At 44.7% G+C, this 13,473-nt stretch overlaps 1 protein-coding gene across 1 annotated transcript in view; it reads right to left on the reverse strand.

Moving 5' to 3' along the window:
* Positions 1 to 13,473, reverse strand: part of NAA25 (N(alpha)-acetyltransferase 25, NatB auxiliary subunit) — a 92,400-nt gene that overhangs the window by 78,281 nt on the left and 646 nt on the right. The gene's annotated exons all lie outside the window — the stretch shown is intronic.

Consider the following 13,473-nt stretch of genomic DNA (forward strand, 5'->3'; position numbering starts at 1 on the left):
GGAGGCGGAGCTTGCAGTGAGCTGAGATCGCGCCACTGCACTCCAGCATGGGTGACAGAGCAAAACTCCGTCTCAAAGAAAAAAAAAAATTGTCAGGTATGGTGGCACATGCCTATAGTCCCAGCTACTTGGGAGGTTTGCTTGAGCTCAGGAGGTAGAGGCTGCAATGAGTTATGCTTGCACTACTGCACTCCAGCCTGGGTGACAGAGCAAGACCTTGTCTCAAAAAAAAAAAAAGAAATGAGCTATCAAGCACAAAAGACAGAGAGAAAGAGAAAGACATGGAGGAAACTTATATCCATATTGCTAAGAGAAAATAAGCCAATCTGAAAAGTTATATATACACATAACTTCTATCTGGCATTCTGGAAAAGGTGAAAAACTAGAGATAGTAAAATAATCAGTGGTTGACACAGGATGGAGGCTGGGATGGATAGGTGAAGCACAGGGGATTTTTAGGGCACTGAAACATTCTGTATAATACTGTAATGGTGGATATATGTCTTCATACATTTGTCAAACCCACAGAATACACAACACAAAGAATAAAGCCTAAACTATTTATGGATTTTACTTAACAATTATGTATCATGTTGGCTCAGCAATGGTAACAAATGCGTATGAATCCAAGTTGTTAACAACAAGGGAAACCATGGGGTTGGGGAGAGGAAGTTGTTGGGAACTCTGTACTTTCTACTCATTTTTCTGTAAACCATAAAGCAGTTTTATGCTCTAAAAACAGTCTATTAATTATTTTTAAAAGTCTAACAGGGCCGGGCACAGTGGCTTATGCCTGTAATCCCAGCACTTTGGGAGGCTGAGGTGGGTGAATCACGAGGTCAAGAGATCGAGACCATCCTGGCTAACATAGTAAAACCCCATCTCTACTAAAAAATACAAAAAAAATTAGCTGGGCATGGTGGCGGGTGCCTGTAGTCCCAGCTACTCGGGAGGCTGAGGCAGGAGAATGGCGTGAACCGGGGAGACGGAGCTTGCAGTGAGCCGAGATCACGCCACTGCACTCCAGTCCAGGCAACTGAGCAAGACTCCATGTCAAAAAAAGAAAAAAAAAAAGGCTAACAAAAGCAAAGATTCATTTCTAGAGAAGAAAAATGAGAAGTGTTATAAATGGGAAACAGTACAGTAGCTGTCAATTCTAAATATACAAAGATGATTGAACACAGGCCAGTTCACAATCCTCACCACTACCAGGTTCCTCTTTGCTCATCAAGGTCCCATATCAGCAAAGGCACAGACAACTTAAAATAATCTATGACCCTGGTGGCTCAGAGTGTCCCAAAGAACAGAAATAAACTGTCATTTTACTATATGGTTTAAATTTTTCTGCAATGAACACTTACCTAAAACTTAGTCACATGAATGCATGAGTTCAATGCACTTAACATTGATGAGCACCAATAATGCTAGGTAAAAAGGTAAGAAGCCTTACTCTGTAGGGAATTACAATTTAGAGAGGAAGGCCAAAGACCTAATATTCTGGAGAGACACTGGAAAATCACAGAAATCTAAAAGAACATAATCTTGGCCTAAATACCTAAATATCTAATACCAGTTTTCTTAAATCCTTAGCTCAGCTGACAGGCCATCGTATGTCCTTATAAACTATCTGACAAAGATAAACCAGCTCAATAAACGACACCCTCTCTTCCTCATAACTTGATGCCTATCTCATTCTGAGTCAGTTCTAAGTCACTGCTGACTCAGTGGTCCTGCAAGGTTCCAGGTTCATAGAACCTATCTTGAAGCCTTCTCAAAGGGTAAACATCTTTGATGAGAACCATCTCTGAAGGTCTGCCCATAAATGGATCAGACCAGAGGTTAGGACTATCAGGGTATTTTTCCCTTCCCCTCTGTAGTTGACGAGGTTCTGATATAATGTACCTACTTGCCCATGCCCTCTTGTCTGGGAACGGTTTCCAGTATCCCTGCTTAAGGGGTAGGACTAGATGACCATATCTAGACCATGTAACTGCAGCCCGCCCCAGGTTGGACATTTGATCCAAGCTGGGTAAATCAGGTTTCTTCCTGGTACTCTGTAACACTGAAAGCCAGAGTCAGTAAGCTACAAGGAACCTCAGTTGGAAAATCTTAAAAATTTTAAGTCTGAGTTTACCAGTGGCAGCTCCAGAATTTCTATTTTGAAGGCACTTTCGGGGATGCAACTTGACTGATGTGGAGCAAAGAAAAAGAGTTGTCTCTTGACTCTTTATTCACATAGCATTTATATAAAAATGAAAAATGTCAATTACCTTTATTGGGAAATCTAGAGACATTAAGCTTATGGGGTGAGGCTAATGAACCCTCCCTTCTCCAGCCACAGCTTGGTGTGGCTACAGAAGTTAACATGTTGGGTTCAGGTAAGTTGATGAGTAAGCAGGAAAAAACAGTCTGAAGAACCAAGCAGTCTGGGCGCAGTGGCTCATGCCTGTAATTCCAGCACTTTGGGAGGCAGGGGCGGACGGATCCCTTGAGGTCAGGAGATCGAGACCAGCCTGGCCAACATGGTGAAACCCCGTCTCTACTAAAAAATACAAAAAACTAGCTGGGCAAGGTGGTGGGCACCTGTAGTCCCAGCTACTTGGGAGGCTGAGGCAGAATGGCGTAAACCCGGGAGGCGGAGCTTGCAGTGAGCTGAGATCCGGCCACTGCACTCCAGCCTGGGTGACAGAGCGAGACTCTGTCTCAAAAAAAAAAAAAAAGTACAAAAATTAGCTGGGCGTGGTGGTACACGCCTGTAATCCCAGCTACTTGGAAGGTTGAGGCGTGAGAATCACTTGAACCCAGGAGGCGGAGGTTGCAGTGAGCTGAGATTGCGCCACTGCACTCCAGCCTGGGCGACACAGCAAGACTCCATCTCAAAAAACAGCAACAACAACAAAAAAGAACCAAGCAGAGAAAAAAAACAGACACAGAGAAAAGCAGAGATGAGCAACTGAAAAAGAAACTTCAGGTCCTGACAACTTTCTCATTTCCATCGGGTCCTGGGGCACTACACTCTTGCCTTGGCGAGATTTACAGTAACCCTCTTTACTTGCGCTGGTATCAATGAGATTGTTTCTTCACCTGAAAGAGTTTAAAACATTTTACTGCATTCAGCCAGGTATCAGGCTCCCCTTTCCTGGACACCTAGGAGAGTGTGATTAATTGGCTGCTAAGTCTCTTGGGAAAGTTTATTTTCATTTTACATTACTAAATCTGTAATACAAGTTAAGTAGTCCTTGGAGAAAACAGGCCAATAAAAACGATATCCTAAGTCTGTCTTCTTAGTAAGCCTTTTTAAAAAGTTACTCAAGGGGAATTGTAGTTTGGCCATGAGGAATGGTGCTGTTCCCTTAATAACAGGAGTCAGTCAAAATCAGCCATCCACAAATCAGGCAATGGAAACAATAAAATGTACTGGTTAAAGCAATATTTTCCAAAGCATGGGTGAGTGTCATTCCAAATGAAATGCTTTTAGTCCTTGCAGACAGCCCTAGATAACACTCACAGTGAAAAAGTCAATCTCTCTTTTTTTTTTTTTTTTTTGAGATGGAGTCTCGCTCTGTTGCTGCGGCTAGAATGCAGTGGCACGATCTCAGCTCACTACAGCCTCTGCCTCTGGGTTCAACTGGGATTGTGCTGGGATTACAGGCGTGAGTCACCACACCTGGCCCTAATCTCTTTTCTAATACTTCCTTTACATTAAGGAGAAAGTGTCAGTTTGGTGCTAGCCTACTATTTCTCTAATAATTGCTAATACCTTTTTTTTTTTGGAGACAGGGTCTCACTCTGTCGCCAGGCTGAAGTGCAGTGGCGTGATCTCGACTCACTGCAACCTCCACCTCCTAGACTCAAGCGATTCTCCTGCCTCAGCCTCCTGAGTAGCTGGGACTACAGGCACGCACCACCACACCCAGCTAATTTTTTTGTATTTTTACTAGAGACAGGGTTTCACCATGTTGGCCAGGATGGTCCCAATCTCTTGACCTTGTAATCTGTCCGCCTCAGCCTCCCAAAGTGCTGAAATTATAGACAGGAGCCATCGCACTCGGCCTTTTTTTTTTTTTCCAGAAGGAAGGAATAGGTCCTGGAGTTTTACAAGTATCAGAATCTGGTTAATTTAATAACATTGTTTAGTTTTCATTATACTTTACTTTTATAGTTTTATTTTCCTAGAGCAAGTGATACAGGTTTTCCACTCATAGCAATAATATAGATTATTGTAAAATAAATTTAATTGTAGAAGTCACCTTGGAGAAAAATATTAAGTAATAGTATAGATAATACTATAATGCAGCTAAAATAATGAGATTAGTAAAAGAACGATAGAAATTTGGGAAGGACAGGGATAAATCATTGGCAAGACACTATCAAAATGTGTTGAATGAATACACAGGCTGCACTCCGGAGGTAACACTTCCCAAAGAAGTTAATAGTCCTTGAAGATGTAGGCAGCAGCAGGCCTGGACACATGCAGGCCTGCTGTCCACATACCCTGGAGAAGAGGTCCTGGGATTTGTTCATCCAATCTTACTGAGGGATGGATACTGACAGTAGGAAAAGTATCAATTTTGCAAATAAAAAGGAAAGTTTTTTATTTTTTTTTTTTTTTTTGAGACGGAGTCTTGCTTTGTCGCCCGGGCTGGAGTGCAGTGGCCGGATCTCAGCTCACTGCAAGCTCCGCCTCCCGGGTTTACGCCATTCTCCTGCCTCAGCCTCCCGCCATTCTCCTGCCTCAGCCTCCCGAGTAGCTGGGACTACAGGCCCCGCCACCTCGCCCGGCTAGTTTTTTTGTATTTTTTAGTAGAGACGGGGTTTCACCGTGTTAGCCAGGATGGTCTCGATCTCTTGACCTCGTGATCCGCCCGTCTCGGCCTCCCAAAGTGCTGGCATTACAGGCTTGAGCCACTGCGCCCGGCCAAAAGGAAAGTTTTTAATCTGCATGTTCTTGCAGCTGTCATGAATGGTCTCCTTAGCAGCTGAAATAATATGCTCACTTCCACTTACTACAAGAATTTCAGACACTATTAAAGATATTGCCCCAACTTAGAAAAACACTAAATAGAAGAGAGCTCCATCTTTAAACACAATATCCTTTACTTAAAAACCCTAAAAGTTGGAGAATAGGAGCCTTGCTTTTACCATGAATACAAATTACAGAAGAAACATTCCTTCGGTCAGCAAGCCTTTGTTAAATACCTACCACGTGCAAGACTGCAAGGGACAAGGATGAACCTAAAAATGAATAATGACCAACCCATCCTACATTTGCCTCCCATTTATTTATTTATTTACTTATGATGGAGTCTTGCTCCGTCACCAGGCTGGAGTGCAGTGGTGCGATCTCAGCTCACTGCAACCTACACCTCCCGGGTTCAAGTGATTCTCCTGCCTCAGCCTCCTGAGTAGCTGGGACTACAGGCACATGCCACCACGCCCAGCTAATTTTTTTGTATTTTAGTAGAGATAGGGTTTCACCATGTTGGCCAGGATGGTCTCGATCTCCTGACCTCGTGATCCTCCCGCTTCAGCCTCCCAAAGTGCTTGGATTACAGGCGTGAGCCACCACACCTGGCCTTGCTTCCCTTTTAGTTTAAAGGTTTATTTCCCACACAGTATTCATAGCTATCTTTTTTACATGCACACCTTGTCACTCTACTCTTCTGGTTAAATCCTTTCAACGTCATCCACTGTCTTTCTTTCTTTTCACAGGTATGATTCCACTGTCTTTAAATTTCAGTATCCTTAAAATGGATTACAAAGCTGAGTCGCTGCCCACTCCTAGCCTCATCTCACTTCCTCACTTATCTCTTCATTCCAACTACACAAGTCTTTGTTTACATCCTCAAGTGGACCAAGCTCCTTTTCTCAGGGTCTTCACCACCCTCTCCCCATCTCTTTGCCTAACCCTGGTTCTCCTTTCATGTCCAAAGTAAAATATCATTTCCACAGGAAACCTTTTCTTGACCTGACCCCAACATCTCAAATGCCCATATTGTATGCTCTCATGGCAAACTGTCCTATTCCTTCAAATCCCTTAACACAACTGTAATGGTGATGTGTACTGTCATTTCAAGGAGATAAGCTCCTTGAAAGCAGAAACTATGTCTGTGTTGTTTAGTACTCATTCCCTGAATCTATATAGTGCCTAACACATATCAGGCCCTGAATAAATGTTGAATGAAGGAATGCATAAACGAACAAATGGTATGGAAAAAAAAGGGTAGTCTGTTAGGAAAATGAAAGATATATATATGAGATATATATATATAAGATAATACAGGCCGGATGCGGTGGCTCATGCCTATAATCCCAGCAGTTTAGGAGGCCAAGGAAGGTGGATTGCTTGAGGTCATGAGTTCAAGACCAGCCTCACCAACTAGGTGAAATCCTGTCTCCACTAACAATACAAAAATTAGCCAGGTATGGTGGCAGGCACCTGTAATCCCAACTACTTGGGAGGTTGAGGCAGGAGAATCACTTGAACCTGGGAGATGGAGGTGGTAGTGAGCGGAGATCGCGCCATTGCACTCCAGCCCAGGCGACAGAGGAAGACTGCATCCCAAAAAATCCATTAAAAAAAAAAAAAAGATAATACATACAAAGTGATCAAAGAACCAAAGGAAGTTCAAAGAACCAATGATTAGTGATGGCTACCACCTATTAAATTAGATTTTTTCCAAATCCTTTCAACTTTTTTTTTTTTGAGACAGAGTCTAGCTTTGTCGCCCAGACTGCAGCGCAGTGGTGCAATCCCAGCTCGTCGCATCCTCCACCTCCTGGGTTCAAGGTATTCTGCCTCAGTCTCCTGAGTAGCTAGGATTACTGGTGCGTATCACCATGCCCAGCTAATTTTTTTGTATTTTTAGTAGAGATGGGGTTTCACCATGTTGGCCAGGCTGGTCTGAAACTCCTGGCCTCAAGAGATTCCCCCAAGGAGACGGAGGTTGCAGCCAGCCAAGATCACACCATTGCACTCCAGCCTGGACAACAAGAGTGAAACTCCATCTCAAAAATAAAATAAAATAAAATAAAAATTTAAAAAACTAGCCAGGCATGGTGGCCTGTGCCTGTAGTGCCAGCTACTCCAGAGGCTGAGATGGGAGGATCGCTTGAGCCCAGGAGGTCGAAGCTGCAGTGAACCATGTTCACATCACTGCACTGAAGCCTGGACAACACAGCAAGACCTTGTCTCCAAAAACAGAAAAAAAAGAAATGTACTAATCTCTTCATCTTGCCCTATGTTTCAACAACTACCCTCTAATCTATGTAACAGTATTTCTGTGCATTAAAACCTTCATTTTAAGTCTAAAATGTCAGGGTTTTTTGTTGTTTTTAATTCTTTAGCTAAGATAGCAGAAGAGTTTTTTTTTTGTTGTTCATGTATTTTGACACAGCATCTTGCTCTGTCACCCAGGCTGGAGTGCAGTGGCAAAATCTCAGCTCACTGCAGCTTGGACTTCCTGGTTTCAAGCATGCACCGCCACACTGGCTCCCCTCATCCCCCACCTCCCCGCGATGTAGTCTCACACTGTCGCCCAGGCTGTAGTGCAATAGCGCAATCTTGGCTCACTGCAACCTCCACCTCGTGGGTTCACGTGATTCTCTTGCCTCAGCCTTCCAAGTAGCTGGGATTACAAGTGCACACTACCACACCCGGCTAATTTTTTGTATATTTTTAGTAGAGATGGGGTTTCACTATGTTGGCGAGACTGGTCTCGAACTCTTGACCTCATGATCCGCCCACCTTGGCTTCCCAAAGTGTTAGGATTACAGGCGTTGAGCCACTGCGCTTGGCCCTATTTTTTATTTTTTTGAGATGAAGTCTCGCTCTGTCCCCCAGGCTGGAGTACGGTAACACAATCTCAGCTCACTGCAGCCTCCGCCTCCCAGGTTCAAGTGATTCTCCTGCCTCAGCCTCCTGAGTAGCCGGGGTTACAGGCACCTGCCACCACGCCTGGCTAATTTTTGTATTTTTAGTAGAGATGGGGTTTTGCCATTTTGGCCAGACTAGTCTCGACCTCCTGGCCTCAGGCAACCCACCCACCTCGGCCTCCCAAAGTGCTGGGATTATAAGAATGAGCCACCTCGCCCAGCCAAACCACTGTGCCCAGCCTTGTATTCTTGTTACACTTGGCCAAAACTGAACACAAAAATAGTCCAGAATGTCACAGGTCCAGGGCAAAGGACCAACAGGGACTGTTTTGGTTATGAGCAAGGTGAGTCTCAGAGGTGGTCTCAGCCATCCAATGGCAATGGAAGTTTTAGATTAATTGAGACAAGTTCTAGTAAGTCAGGGCTTTTTAAATGGTCATATTTCAGAATGGAAAAAAATAGGTTGTGCCAAGTGACTTTTCTACAGAAAGGCAAGATAGTCTTCACTCACCAAGGTACCCTGTCACTTCTGAGGCAAAATAGGACCAGATTCGCAAAGCTACCACACTGTCCAAGGGGAGGTCAGAATAAATATCACTTTTGATTGAGGACCTACAAGTTTTCATTTATGAACTAGAGCAGTGGTCCCCAACCTCTTGCACCAGGGACCGATTTAATGAAAGGCAATTTTTCCACAGATGGCAGGGAGGGATGGTTTCAGGATAAAACTATTCCACCTCAGATATCAGGCATTAGATTCTCATAAGGAGTGCCAACCTGGATCCCTCACATGCACAGTTCACAATAGGGTTTGTGCTCCTACTCCTAAGAGCTGATCTGACAGGAGGCAGAGCTCAGGCAGTAATGCTCTCCCCTACAACACCCTGCTGCTCACCTCCTGCTGTGCGTCCCAGTTCCTAACAGGCCACAGACCAGTATCAGTCCACCATCCCGGGGTCAGGAACTCCTAAACTATGAACTGTAGTAGAATAATTAACTGAGCCAGGCACCCAAGAGAAATGTTCTAACTCAGCAAAGAAGTCATTGCCACTGGGGAGACACACTGGAAAATATCTTACACCTGATTCAGGCTCGTCCAAGACTGCAGGTCAGTACGACATATTAAAACAAGGGATCTCATGCCTGTGTGTGTGTGTATATTCTAAACACTGTGCAAACATTTTTTTCTACTTTGAACTTTCTCTATTTCTATTATGCAATTTGCTGACCTAGAAATTCCCATATTCTATACAAATTTATTAAGTGCCATACCTGACCATCAATTCCACTTTCAATTACTTAAAAATATGAGGGTGAAACTAAAAAAAAAAAAAGAAAAATAAATAAATAAATAAAGTATGGTGCAGAGGAGGCTGCATAACAAAACAGAGTCAAATACTTATTATCTCCCTCCATCCCTTCCCTTCCCTAATCCATAACCACTGAAAACATTTTAAAATTAAGAATAATGGGGCCAGGCGCAGTGGCTCACGCCTGTAATTCCAGCACTTTGGGAGGCTGAGGCGGGTGAATCACGAGGTCAGGAGTTCAAGACCAGCCTGGCCAACGTGGTGAAACCTCATCTCTACTAAAAATACAAAAAATTAGCCAGGCGTGATGGCGTGCACCTGTAGTCCCAGCTACTCAGGAGGCTGAGACAGGAATGGTGTGAACCCGGGAGGTGGAGCCTGCAGTGAGCGGAGATCGCACCACTGCACTCCAGCCTGGGGGACAGAGTGAGACTCCATCTCAAAAAAAAAAAAAAAACTACAAAAATTAGCCGGGCATGGTGGTGGGCACCTGTAATCCCAGCTACTTGGGAGGCTGAGGCAGGAGAATCACTTGAACCTGGGAGATGGAGCTTGCAGTGAGCGGAGATCACACCACTGCACTCCAGCCTGGGGGACAGAGTGAGACTCCATCTCAAAAAAAAAAAAAAAACTACAAAAATTAGCCGGGCATGGTGGTGGGCACCTGTAATCCCAGCTACTCAGGGGGTTGAGGCAGAGAATTGCTTGAACCCAGGAGGCGGGGGTTTCAGTGCTCCAAGACTGCGCCACTGCACTCCAGCCTGGGTGACAGAGCAAGACTCCTTCTCAAATAAATAAATACATAAATAATGGGCAGGGCGCGGTGACTCACGCCTGTAACCCCAGCACTTTGGGAGGCTGAGGGAGGCAGACTGCTTGAGCTCAGGAGTTCGAGACCAGCCTGAACAACATCGTGAAATACTGTCTCTACAAAAAATACAAAAAAGTAGCCAGGCGTGGTGGTACCCGCCTGTAATCCCAGTACACAGGAGGCTGAGGTGGATGGATGACTTCAGCCTGGGAAGTGGAGGTTACAGTGAGCCAAGACACTCCAGCCTGGGTGACAGTGCCAGATCCTGTCTCAAAAACAGAATAATGAAAGAAGGCACTGGGGCTTACCAAGTCATACAAGAGTACAAAATCTGCTGAGAACTACATAGCAAAAGAGAATAATTTTAGCCAAAGGAGAACAAATAATCAAGTATGGGTTCTAGTAAGGTCATGGGTGGAGGTTTTCAAAAACGAAAAATACAATACCCAAACTTATTAGTAATGTGAGATGCACTATGGAGATGTTTCAAATCTATGTACACAGAAAAGCTATTCCAACCCCAGACACCACCAGTAAAATTTAAACCCACCACAATTTACCACCTCATAGCCCTGTCCACATAGCCCTCAATGAATTCCAGCAAGAGCTGAGGCCCCAAGCAAGGTTTCCAACACAATTGTAAAACAAATCCTGAAATCTTGGCAGTACAAATACTGTTGTACAAAGACAGTGGTGCTACTGAATCTGAACTTGGTGAAGAGCTGAGCTCTCAGTGAGAATGCCTATGTTCGAATCCCAGCTCTAGAACTTGGTAGCTACAACCTTGAGCAAGTTAATCTCTAGGCTTCAGTTTGATCACAATAATCTTACCTACCTAATAGGGATGTTAGCCCACCAGGAAACACTAATTAATGCTGATAGTTGTTGAATTTTTGGCTGGTGGGCAAGTACCACCATAGATGAGTTCGTTCATTTGTCAGAATGTCTGAATTCAAGGAATCATAGTTGTTTGGGGGTACTAATGTATTTAAACAACAAAAGTGTGGAGTTCAAAAGTCAAATGTGCTAAAGTGCTGAATTCACGGACAGTCTGTACCGTTCTTTTCCTAGACCTGCCAGTTTATACTAATCGCCTTAGAATTCCTGAAGAAAGCCTCTTCTAATCCTCTTCCCATGTACATATAACAAAAGCTACATAACTCTGACTTCAGTTTTGAGAGTATAACTTGTTAATATATCCTGATGCTTAGTGATATGAAATGGACATAGTGTTTCCCACTGGACAGTGAAAACACTATTAATTCTAAATAACTATGGGACCAAAGAAATTCTCCTTGGTCCTCAAGAACAATTTTAAAAATCAAATTATTCTTGAAAGTACTGAGTCTTTTTAGTTAAAAAAAAAAAAAGTCTGCAGGCAGCTCTGCACAAAGCTGTAATGAGTCACAAACTATGAACTCTGGATTCAGTTCTCACCTTCCATCACCTACCTTGTATACATACCTCTGCCCTCTGAAAATACACACTGGAGGGCAAGGGCATGAGAATACGCAGGCCCGGGGAAACAGGAAATCAGAGTCCTTTCTCTGCCACTTACCATCTGCGTGACCTCAGGCAAATTACTGTCTTCAGCTCAAAGTGATGTGGTTTCTAGCACGGTGGTTAAGAAGATGAGCCTGGACCAGGCGCAGTGGCTCATGTCTGTAATCTCAGCACTCTGGGAGGCCAAGGCAGGAGGACTGCTTGAGCTCAGGAGTTTTAGACTAGACTGAGCAACACGGAGAAACCCAGTCTCTACAATATATACAAAAATTAGCCGGCATAGTAGTGGGCACCTGTAATCCCAGCTACTCAGGAGGCTGAGGCAGGAGAATCACTTGAACCCAGGAGGCGGAGGTTGGTTGCAGTGTGCTATGATTGTGCAACTGCACTCTAGTCTGGACGACAAAACGAGACTGTCTCCAAAAAAGAAAAAAAAAGGTGAGCCTGGAGCCAGGCATGGTGGCTCACACCTATAATCCCAGCACTTTGGGAGGCTGAGTAGGACAGATTACTTGAGGTCAAGAGTTTGAGTCCAGCCTGGCCAACATAGTAAAATCCTGTCTCTACGAAAAACATGAAAGTTCGCTGGGCCTGGTGGCGTGCACCTGTAATCTCAGCTACTCAGGAGGCTGAGGCAGGAGAATCACTTGAACCCGGGAGCCAGAGGGTGCAGTGAGCTGAGACTGTGTCACTGTACTCCAACCTGGGCAACAGAGTAAGACTCATCTCAAAAGAAAAAAAGGTGAGCCTGAAACAGTCCACAGGGGTTCAAATTCTAGCTCCAAGAAATACTAGCTGAGTGGCCTCAGACAAATCACACAACATCAATAAAGCCTCAGTTTCCTCGTCTGGTTTTTTTTTGTTGTTGTTGTTAAAGGGTTCAGGGCCATGAAAAAACAGTACCCACCTCTTGAGAATGGGTGAAGATTACATTAGATAACCCATATAAAAGGCCAAGGCCAGTGACTGTCATAATGAGTCGTCTATAAACTTTAGCTATAGGATTGTTGCTAAAATCAAATGAGATGTGAGAGTAAAAAATCACACAAATTATGAAATAAAAGCAGGAGTAACTGTGGCCAGAAACAAAGTTAACCACCGCTCCCTACTCCCAAAACCATTCCCGCCATGGGAAGAAGCCTCCAATTTAATAACATCCACACGACGTCTATAAACACGATGTCTACTTTTGTAAAAACCACTGACCTTGAAGCTTCCTCACCATTAAGTGCGATGGACCAAGACCATAAAACCATCTAACAGAAAAGGAAATGCAAAAAGGACCAATCCAATTACACAACATCTCGGTTATTGGAAAAGGGTTTCTCCCAAACTCAAATCTGTGATTTTTCACTACCAGGATGACTGGATGACACCAAGGTCTTCAAGCCTGCGGGTTGGGGTAAGAGTGGTGGAGAGGCATCTGCTTAGCATAGGGAAGGAAAGCTGCAGAGAAAACCACAGAGAAGCTGCAGAAAGGAGAAGCCCTCCAGTAGCTCTGCATGCCCCTCTGACACGAGCTATCACAACCTCTTCACCGCTATTTTGGGCCCAAGACCCCCTCCCCCCGCCTCCCACGTGTGACCAGAGCAGCTGCTTCTCCACCAAACAGCTCTGGATTGGGAGCCTGGAATCTCGGGCCTGCTCCCGACTCGATGTGGGTGACCTTGCGTCAGCCCCTTCCCCACTCTAGACCTCGGTTTCTCCTGTGCACCGAAGCTCACCTAGTCAGACAACCCTCCAGGCCCAATTCCCGCAAAAAAAAAAAAAAAAAAATATATATATATGTATATGTCTGGTAGGGAATCTTCCCTCAGGCAGGGCGTCCCACACTCGTGCCGGAGCCGGCTTCCACCTTCGGGGAGATCTCCGGTCTCCCTAGGAGCGGCGGTAACAACGCAGCCTGCGGGTAGCGCAGGTGTCTGCAGAACCACGCGTCCCACCGGGCCTGCCAGGCAGGCCAGCTCTGCCGAC

The sequence above is a fragment of the Colobus angolensis genome, unplaced genomic scaffold, assembly GCF_000951035.1.
Source record: "Colobus angolensis palliatus isolate OR3802 unplaced genomic scaffold, Cang.pa_1.0 Scaffold79, whole genome shotgun sequence".
Classification (NCBI taxonomy): Eukaryota; Metazoa; Chordata; class Mammalia; order Primates; family Cercopithecidae; genus Colobus; species Colobus angolensis.